The 11,254-nt window shown below is 38.6% G+C and overlaps 1 protein-coding gene across 1 annotated transcript in view; it reads left to right on the top strand.

Moving 5' to 3' along the window:
• NUDT3 (nudix hydrolase 3) overlaps positions 1-11,254 on the top strand; it is a 119,952-nt gene that overhangs the window by 15,307 nt on the left and 93,391 nt on the right. The gene's annotated exons all lie outside the window — the stretch shown is intronic.

The raw sequence follows: 11,254 nt of genomic DNA, 5'->3' as shown, positions 1-11,254 counted from the left end.
ACACGCAGAGGGAGAAGCAGGCTCCATGCAGGGAGCCAGATGTGGGACTCGATCTGGGGACTCCAGGATCATGACCTGAGCCAAAGGCAGACGCTCAACCGCTGAGCCACCCAGGCATCCCTAAGAAAATATTTTAAATGCATAAAATAAAAGTGATTTATTTTAACACCTTGAATTTTACTTAAAATAATCCCTGTAGCTTGATTTTATAATAAAACTTAAAAATTCTTTAAACTAGAAATATAGTGCTGTGGGAGAAAGAAGTGGGGAGATGAATTCTTTGGCTTAGTAAGGTGCATGTCTGGGAAGGACTTGGCATAGGACCTGGTCAAGGGACCTGGGGGAGGATCTGCTGTGGTCAGATGGGATAGAAGAGGCCAAGGGCAGCTGAGGCAGTGGCATACACATTAGAGTCTCTGGAGAACAGTTTGTGGGCTATGGTGTAGGGATGTAGAGTCTACCAAATGATTGATTTTTCTGGCAGAAAATCAGGGCATAGAATGTTTGTGGAGTCATTCTGTGAGTGACTTTGCAAGTGGGTGCATATCTGTGCGAGGGATAACTGCTTTTTATTTCTAGGGTCTCTGGTCAGCACCTCTTTCCTCAGAGCATTCTTCTTTTATTTTTGGAGAAATCCTCCTTTGGAGAGGAGGAAGGGCCCACCCTAGCATCCCAAGAACTGAATGGGCCAATGTGCTAGCTTCCTTCTCTGGTGTGCCAGTGTGGATGCAGGACTCAGGCTCCATTAGTTGGTGGCTCGGTGCTTTGAGTCTGGGTCCTGAGGACGCCAAAGGGAGAGCAGGGGAAAGACAGCGGCTGTATGCTAACCAGATGTTTGTGTTTTAGTTTCAGGCTGTGGCTTTTGTTTCCAGCCCTGGCATGCCATGATGTGGGCCCATCTTCCAACCCTGGCCTTCCTGTCCCTGCCACTCCAATTCTCTGAGCCTTTGATGTTTCTTTCAGTACATCCCCTTTGGCTACACATGGCCAGTCTTGGTTTCTGTTGCTTGTAGTCCAAGAACCCTGTCTACTGCACCCCCTGGGTAGTTTTTAAGGTAACCTCCTCACTAATGCATTGTGCTAGAAGAAATGTATATGTGTGGAGTCCCGAATTTTTTTTTTTTTAAGATTTTATTTATTTATTCATGAGAGACACACAGAGAGAGAGAGAGAGAGAGAGAGAGAGGCAGAGGCATAGGCATAGGCATAGGCAGAGGGAGAAGCAAGCTCCATGCAGGGAGCCCGATGTGGGACTCCATCTTGGGACTCCAGGATCATGCCCTGAGCCAATGTCAGGCGCCAAACTGCTGAGCCACCCAGGGATCCCCGTTTTTAAAAAATTTTTAAGTAATCTCTGCGCCCAACATGGGGCTTAAACTCCTGACCCCTAGATCAAGAGTTGCATGCTACACCGACTGAGCCAGCCATTATCCCCAAAAATGTTTTTTAATGATGCAAGTTTATGAAAACCGCAGGATGCTTCTTGAAATACACATTATAGTCTCCTATAAGAGTTTATTGAGTCCTTACCTATATAAAGTACTATTCTAGATGCAGTGGTGATTTTTAAAATGGGATGTGTTCCCTGGTCTCCAGGAAGAATGCTTTTCTAAATTGGTTAATTTCCTTTAGCCATTTCAGTGCAGTTGAACAAGCAACTCTTATGTGTCTTATGTGGGGGCAGATTGAAAAATGGAAGAAATAGGACTTGAAGTACATGGAGCAGTTAGAGAAAGTGTAGAGAGACTGTACTTTGGAGGGACTTCGTGTTGGAGACAAAACACTGAAGTAGTCAATCTTGGGTTTTAGGAAAGGATAGGATTTAGATAGGTGGGAAGGAGGGGAATGGGTATGTGTAGAAGGGGATCCAGCATGGATTTGGGTTGATTAGGATAGGTTTTTAGGAAAGAAGTACATTTTCATCTGAGATTAAAGTGTGGATAAAAGAAAAAAACCTAGAGCTTGAGTTATATTGATGTGAATTTGAGAAAACTTCTAGGTGGCACCATCTTTCTGAGAAGTAAAATGTATATACTGAAAGTGGTCTGGTCATAGGAGTTTCAGAGGCAAGAAAAAGTCTGGCAGACTGGTGGGGTTGGGATCAAAAGGATAGTTTTATAATGTTGGAGGTCGAATGGTGTGTATCCTCACAGGCAGTTGTGGGCCTGCTTGTGTGTAGAGCACTACAGAGGATAAACTATAAGCAGGAAAGTGTTTTATTTTTTTTAATATTTTAATTTATATTTTATTAGCAAGATAAACTCAAAGCAATTCATAAATCAACGTTTCTTTTTTTTTAAGATTATTTATTTATTTATTTATTTATTTATTTATTTATTTATTCATGAGATACACAGAGAGAGACAGAGAGACAGAGAGACAGAGACACAGGCAGAGGGAGAAGCAGACTCCAGGGAGCCCGACGTGGGACTCGATCCCAGGTCTCCAGGATCAGGCCCTGGGCTGAAGGCGGCGCTAAACCGCTGAGCCACCCAGGCTGCCAGGAAAGTGTTTTAGAATTCTGGAAACTTAAATTCCATCTTCAAGAGAGAGGATAGAATTTATAGTGCTTACATTTTCTGTATTTCCCTATTGCTTTGCATGTAGGAGCTGGAGAGGAAATGAAACAGGAATGTTTCAAGGTTGGGGACTGATTCAGGAGCTATAATGCTTATATAATAATAAGGTCAGGGGAGTAGGAAATTGACCAAGAGTCCGTTTTTTCAGCTGTAAAGTGGGAATATATGGTACCTAATTTATGAAATTCTGTGGAACTTGTATGAGGGAAGATAGCCCTTCCCAGGTACATATTGAGTACTCAAGAATCGTTAGCCATTGTTACTAAGACAGGAACCACTGAAGGAATCCCAGTGGTCAACAGATAATTATGATGTAGTGAGAAAAGTGTTATAAAAGAACCTGGTACAGGGATCCCTGGGTGGCGCAGCGGTTTGGCGCCTGCCTTTGGCCCAGGGCGCGATCCTGGAGACCTGGGATCGAATCCCACGTCGGGCTCCCGGTGCATGGAGCCTGCTTCTCCCTCTGCCTGTGTCTCTGCCTCTCTCTCTCTCTCTGTGTGTGACTATCATAAATAAATAAAAATTAAAAAAAAAAAAAGAACCTGGTACAGAATGCTTAATGAACGAGGTGACTAATGCTGAATCGGAAAGTTGGAAATAGTGGGAAAGGAGTAAATCTGGGTGTTGATGGGTGAGTAGAAGTTTACTGCATTAATACAGATTGTGCAAACCTTAAAAAAAAATCAAATCCTGCTCATAAGGGCCTAATACAGCTGCACAAAGATAGACTTCAGTATGGCATGTGATCCAAAAACCTAGGAAGTGGGAAAGAAGGAATTTAATGGAATAAACTTTAAAAAGTATTTAAATGCAGTAAATGGACCTGTGTGAGTGTACTTTGAAAGGGCGTTATGGAGAGAGGTAAGACCTAAGGTTATAGAATCTTGAAATTTGTAAACCTGGAAGTAACCTTAGGCAGAACCTATCCAACCTTAGGCAGAACCTACCCAACCACTTCAGTGAGATAAGGGAACTGAAACCGAAAGGGCATCCAAATCTGACTACTGTGCTATTTCTGGTGAAATGCGTACAAAGGTAGAAAAGAACACAGGTTTTTTTTTGTTGTTGTTGTTGTTGTTTTTTGTTTTTTTTTCCCCTGACAGATCTACAAGAAGGAGTTAAATAAGTGGAAAGGAAGAAATTTGAATAAAAATACATTTCTAAAGCTGACTCCCAGCACCAGCATTCAAAACAAAATAAAACAAAGGTGGATTGAGAGGCTGTGATACAATTATAGAAACATAATCTATACTGACTTTAGCAGCATCCATTGCTTATTGTCACCGTTGGCTGCAGCTGATCACGCATCACAGAGCCAGCACATATGTGTTGTGGGAAGAAAACTGAATTTATCAGAAACATGGATATTTTTGGCAAATTTTGAATGCCAGAGACATTTTTTTGAAGGCAGTTTTATTAGTCTTCTTTCCATTATAAAGAAAGTTCATGCTCACAGTAGTGAATTTGGAAAACATTCCCTCTTTTGCTCCCAGTAGGTTGTAAGTTATCAGAGTTCTAATGTGTCTGTCCTGCTCATAGTTCATCTTCCCTGGTGCCTAGATGGTGCTTTATACATAGCAGGTTCATGGTTGTTGGGAGGTTAAATACCTTCAAATAATTTCTAAAACATAGGGAGGAAATTCTTTAATCGTTATGGTTTTTGGTTCTTAACAAAAATGGTAAAAAAAAAAAAAGTGATTGACAAGTATAGTTTTATAAACTGTTTTTTCAAAGATTTCATTCATTCATTCATTCATTCATTCATTCATTCATTCATTCGAGACAGAGAGAAGGCAGACATAGGCAGAGGGAGAAGCAGGCCCCTCACAAGGAGTCTGATGTGGGACTCGATCCCAGAACTCCAGAATCACTCCCTGAGCCAAAGGCAGATGCTCAACCACTGAGCCACCCAGGCGTCCTGTTTTTCACATTATTATAAACAAATTTTTTTCCTAATCTGAACTTAGCGTAAACATTTTAATGACTATGTGCCCGTTGAATGGATGAAAGCATTTACTTAATGTTCTCTGTTGTAAATGATATTGTTAAATCACAGAAGAAGGTAATATTGGCAAACACAGTAATTACTGTTTTATCTTTCTCTGGTTTCAAAAAGTACACATTTTAAAAAATATGACTGCCAACCATCTTAAAGAATTACTGCCCTCAAAAAAAAAAAAAAAAAAAAAGAATTACTGCCCTCCATTTGCTACCCTCTTCCCCCAGTGCTCATTAATCAAGTATTTAGTGAAAAGAGTGGTGGTATTTTACCTTTTTACAAATCTCCTAAATTTACAAATCTCCAAATACCCTTAGATAATTGATAGCTTAGTTTTCATATATGCTATTCAGTACAGATTCTGTGTCTTTTGATACGTTGTTTTGAGGTAGCTGAAGAAAATTGAGTCCCATAGAGAATATGTAGTGAAGTATTTCGTAGATGTTCCTTAATTTGGGTCTCATGGTTTCTCATGATTAGATTGAGGCCATGCATTTTTGGCGGTAATATCACAGAAGTGCTATGTCCTTGTCAATGCATCATAGCATCATACCAAAAGGTACCTGATATCAGTCTATCTTATTACTGGCGATGTTAACCTTGATTGGTTAAGGTGATGTCTGTCTTGTTTCTCTGCTGTAACATAATTACAAATCTTTTTTTCTGATATTGAGAACTTTTAAAATTTACTTTCTTAGCAACTTTAAAATAACTGTATACAATAAAATACTGTTAACTGTAGTCACCATACTGTACATTACATCCCCAGAACTTATTTATATTATAATATAATTATAATATATTATAATTATAAAGTTTGTAGCTTTTGACCTTGTTCACCTTCCCACAACCACCTCTGCCAACAACTACCAATCTGTTCTCTGTTTTTCTTTTTTTAGGTTCCACATGTGAGATCATACAGTATTTGTTTTTGACTTATTTCACTAAGCACCATGCCTTTAAGGTCTGACCACGTTGCAAGCGGCAGGCTTTCCCTTTTCTTTGGCTGAATAATATTCCTCTTTGTGTGTGTGTGTCATGTTTTCTTTAATCATTCATCCATCTGGTGAACACTTAGGTTGTTCCCATGTCTTGGCTGTTGTAAATAATGCTGTAGTGAATGTGGGCATGCAGATATCTCTTTGAGGTAGTGATTTTGTTTCCTCGGGATATATACCTAGAAGTGCGATTGCTAGATCATATGGTAGTTCTATTTTTCATTATTTGAGGAACTTCTTTTTTTTTTTTTTTTTTTTTTTTTTTTATGATAGGCACACAGTGAGAGAGAGAGAGGCAGAGACATAGGCAGAGGGAGAAGCAGGCTCCATGCACCGGGAGCCCGACGTGGGATTCGATCCCGGGTCTCCAGGATCGCGCCCTGGGCCAAAGGCAGGCGCCAAACTGCTGCGCCACCCAGGGATCCCTATTTGAGGAACTTCTGTACTGCTTTTCATAGTGGCTGAATCAACTTACATTCTTAACAGCAGCACACAAAGTTTCCCTTTTCTCCACATCCAACACTTTTAATGTCTTGTCATTTAACAGCCATTCCAACAGTTGTGAGGTGATATCTCATTTTGATTTTTCTGCCCATTTTTCTTTTTAGATTATTTATCTGAGAGAGAAGGAGCAAGCACAAGCCAAGGTGGGGGAGCTGGGCAGAGGAGAGGGAGAAGCAGACTCCCGTTGAGGAGGGAGCCTGATGCAGGGCTGGATCCCAGGACCTCATTATCATGATCCAAGCTGAAAGCAGATGCCCAACTGACTGAGCCACCCAGGCACCCTCTTCTACCCATTTTTAAATCCTATCTTCCCCCCCCTTTTTTTTTGGTTTTTGTGTTATTGAATTGTATGAGTTCCTTGTATATCTAGGGTATTACCCTTATCAGATATCCAATTTGCAAATATTTTCTCCCATTTGGTAGGTTCCCTTCTCATTTTGTTGATAGTTTCCATTGCTCTGCAGGAGCATTTTTTTAGTTTGATGTAGTCACATTTATTTATTTTTGCTTTTTTTTTTCTAAGTAATCTGTACACCCAATACAGAGCTTGAACTCATGACTCCCAAGATCAAGAGTCTCATGCTCTGCCAGCTGAGCCCGCCAGGTTGCCTGTTGCCTTTGCTGTAGTGTCAAATTAAAAAATCATTGCCGGACTGACCGCCTGTGCTTTCTTCTAGGAGTTTTCTGATTTCAGGTCTCACGTTAAAGTCTTTAATTCATTTTGAGTTGATTTTTGTGTATAAGGTAGTGGTGCAGTTTCATTCTTTTGCATGTGGCTGTACAAGTTTTTCCAGCACCATTTATTGAAGAGACTGTCATTTCCTGTTACAGATTTTTGGCTCCTTTGTCATAAATTAATTGATCATAAACACAAGGGTTCATTTCTAGGCTCCCTATAATGTCCTATTGATTTTTTATCTGCCAACAGATTGTATTCTGTCTTATTGATCTTTGTATCTGCCAACAGTTGATGGTAATATCATACTGTTTTGATTAGTATAGCTTGGTAATATAGTTTGGAATTGGAACATGATTTGTTCTTCCTAAGATTGCTTTGGCTATTCAGGCTCATGTGAATTTTAGGGGTATTGTCTTATTCTGTGAAAAGTGTCATTTGGAATATTGGTAGGAATTGCGTTGAATTTGTAGATTGCTTTTGGTAGTATGGAACATTTTAACAATATTCTTCCATCCATAAGCATGGAATAACTGTCCATTTATTGTGTCTTCACTTTCTTTCATGAATGTCTTACAATTTTTAGCGTACATATCTTTCACCTCCTTGGTTAAATTTATTCCTAGGTATTTTATTCTTTTTGATGCAGTTGGAAATGGGATTTTTCTTTCACAATTTCTTTTTCTGATAGTTCATTGTTAGCGTATAGAAATGCAGCTGATTTTTTTTTTTTTTTTTTTTTTTGTATATGGTGTTTGTATCCTGTAGTTTCACCAGATTTATTAGTTCTAACTTTGGTGTGGAGTCTTTAGGGTTTTCTTTTAAGATTTTATTTATTTATTCATAGAGATGCAGAGAGAGAGAGAGAGAGGCAGAGACACAGGCAGAGGGAGAAGCAGGCTCCATGCAGAGAGCCTGACATGGGACTCGATCCAGGGTCTCCAGGATCACGCCCTGGGCTGCAGGCGGCGCTAAACTGCTGCGCCACTGGGGCTGCCCAGGGTTTTCTTATATATAAGATCATGTTATTGGCAAATAGTGTAGGTTTTACTTTTTCCTTTCCAAATTGGATCCCTTTTATTTCTTTTTCTTGTCTAAGTGCTTTGGCTAGGACTTCCAGTACTATGTTGAATAAAAGTGGTGAGAGTGAGCGTCTTTGTTCTGTTCCTAATTTTGGAGGAAGAGCTTTCATTTTTTACCTTTGAGTATAATGTTAGTTGTGGGCTTGTCATAATATGGCCTTCATTATGTTGAGGTATGTACTTTTTTTACCCACTCTGTTTAGAGTTTTATAATGAAATGTTTAATTTTGTCAAGTGCTTTTTCTGTATCTATTGAGATGATCATGTCACTCTTATTTTGTTAATGTAGTGTATTACATTGATATGTGGAACTATCTTTGCATCCCTGAAATAAATCCCACTTGATTGTGACATATAAAATATTCAATTCTTTTTTTTTTAAACTTTGATTAGTCTCAGAATGATATTTTAGTAATAATATTAGAAAATAGCTTCTTTGTGCGGAGCCATCTGGCTGGCTCATTCAGTAGAGAGTGCTACTCAATCTCAGGGTCTTGTGTTCAAGCACGTGTTGGGTGTAGAGGTTACTTAAGGAAATTTACAAAAAAAAAAATGAAGCTCAAGAAAAAAAATACCTTGTTGGGGCATCTGTCTGGCTCACTCAGAGAATGCTGCTCTTGATCTTGGGGTTGTGAGCTTGAGTCCCACATTGGGTGCAGAAATTACTTAAAAATAAAAAATCTTTAGAAGAATACCTTGTTGCATAAGATATAATAAGGTAAATTACTAACATCTATAAAGCTAGAGGTAGGAAGGCTTCCATCATATTTTTGTTTCTTATTTACAGTTTCATCCAGTTTCCTTGGAGTAGACTCCTCCCTTTCATGAATTCGATAACTCACTGATGTGGTCAGTTTCATCATTTTCAGCATCTTTAGACACGGATGGTGCAACTGTGGGTTGAGAAATCAAATCTCCTAGTCTTTCCTTTTTAAAGAAATGATCCATTCTTAAATATAAAAGAATTATACATTTTCTTTTATTTGAGAATAAAATATTGTTAAAGTCATGTTTATTATTAAAGGCTGTTTAAGTTTTAGATACAATTTAAAAATTTAGAAAAATTTGAAAATTTGAAAAGTTGTATTATAAAACAAGACCACAAAAGGTACTGCTTGTGTTTTTGTGTAGGCATAAGCAAAGCTTCAGAATTAATGAAGTAATAGTAATGGTATATAGGGCAATATTCAGGTTACAGAAATTTAAAGCAAGTGTAAATGGTAATGACTGGTAAAAGCACAGAATGGAGATCAATCTAAGTTAATCTCTGAAAGACATATTTGTACCCTAAAGCATCATTATCTTAGAAAATCTGGATAACGCAAGACTATACAAGCACACATTCCATTAGTGGTTGGAGTGATGGCTTTGTTACCAGTCACGTAGCCTCTGGAAAAATCCACTGTACGCATATGAGAGAATAGGAGTGGAAAGGGCAGATAACATCTTAGTTTTTTTTAACATCTTAGTATTAAGATGACAATAGTGTTGGCCCCTCTGGGGCCTGTGATCCCCCAGGAATCTTTGAGAACTGCTGTTTCTAAGTGATTCTGACTACAGCCTGATGTGAAACTGGTGGAAGGAAAGGCATTAGTCAAGTGCTTTTTGTGCCAGGCACTGTGTTAGGATCTTCACAAGATACAATCTTATTTAGTCAAGGTCTTTGTAATGGTGGCAGTGAAAGTGATATGAGGTCACAGTTGGGTTATATATGAAGATGGGATTTTGTTGAGTGTAAGATGCAAGTCAGGTCAGGGGTGGCCTTTAGGGTTTTGACCAGAGTAACTGGAAGGGTAGAGCTGCCATTTCCTTGGCATGAAGAAAAGTACTGAAGGAGCAGGTTTGGGATGGGGAAGAGACCCACTATATACAGAAAATAGTGTTTAGGGGAGAGGAATGGGCTGGAGGTATAAATTTGGAAGTTGTCAGCCTATCAGTAGTATTTTAAGCCATAGTCTCGGACAGAGTCACAAAGAGCATAAGTAGCTATAGAAGAGAAGACACCTTAAGGACTAAGGCCTCTAACACTGCATGATTTAGAGGCTGAGGAGATAGCAAAGAGTAGCAAACAAGGGAGCAAGAAAATCAGAAGAGTATGTATTCTGGAAGCCAAGGAAAGGTTGATTCAATGCAGAGTGAATGTTACTATGACAAGGGCTAGTGGGTCAAGTGGATGAAGACTGAGTTGACTATTAGATGGGGCAACAAGAAGGTAATTGGTGACTTTGATAGGGGGCAAAATTCTGTTTGCAGTGGGTTCAGGACTGAGTGGGAAAAGAATATATATTAGTATAGACAATTTTACTGAATAATTTAGCTATAAAGAACAGTAGATAGGATATGGAGTCACGAGAGGGTTTGGTTTTCTTAAGGGAGAAATACAGCATGTTTTATGCTAATGGAAATGATCTGATTTGGTAAAGAGGTGAAATGTTAAGATTCAGAAGAGAGAATTGCTGGAGCAGTGTCTTTAAGTAGGACAGAGAGAAGATCTTGTGCACAAATGGAGGGGTTGGTTTTCACTTGGAGCACAGATAGTGTCTTTGTAGGACTGGGAGGAAAGGCAGGGTTTATGGACATGGATGCAGATAAGTAGCTAAGTTGTAGGATGGAAACATGGATATTCTTTTTAGATTGTGTCTATTCTCAGCAAAACAAAAACCAAGAGAGTGAGGGTGGGGCAGTTAAGGGTAATGTGCCACATCAAGTATAGCTGTGAAATGGCAAAGAAGCCATAAAAGGACCCTCTGGGGTATAACAAGAAATAGGCTAAGTGTGAATTTCACATCTGATTATCTCAAGTGAATTCTAGGATTAAGTGTTACAGAGCTTCCATTTTGGTTCCATAGTCTCACTAAATAAGATATATTTACATTTCTTTAAGTTTCTAATGTGTTACCTTTCTTATCAAGGAATATTTTTAAAGTACTGCCTGATTAGTGTATGATATTTTATTTGTACTCAAAGGATTAGCTTTTGCAGTCAGGTTGCCTTAGAATTATCCTTGTTTTAATGGTTATATTATACTTCACAGTTCTTGTAAATAATATACAAAGATGTTAGAAAAACTTAATATTGGGAAAGCAAAAGGACAAAACCAGTTGATTACATCAAATCTATTTTATATGCTAACAACACTAGTGAAATAACATCCATTGGTTATGTAAAATGTGTTTTGAACTTTGATACACAATACAGATCTATGAAACCAATGGCCAGTTGCTTTCTAGTGAAGGAAGAAAACAAATCCAAAAAAACAAATCACATTTTTTCAAGTCGTCCATTCCTAGAACTCTTAAGGACTTTGCCTAATCAGAGTGATTTATTATACATTTGAAAGTATATTGCTTAATAGTTACTCTTTTGTGTGAAACCTAGATTCATTTTCTTTATTAAAGTATATAATTGAAGCTTTT

Source organism: Canis lupus, chromosome 12 (assembly GCF_011100685.1).
Source record: "Canis lupus familiaris isolate Mischka breed German Shepherd chromosome 12, alternate assembly UU_Cfam_GSD_1.0, whole genome shotgun sequence".
Classification (NCBI taxonomy): Eukaryota; Metazoa; Chordata; class Mammalia; order Carnivora; family Canidae; genus Canis; species Canis lupus.
This window is presented reverse-complemented; position numbering and strand designations above follow the sequence as displayed.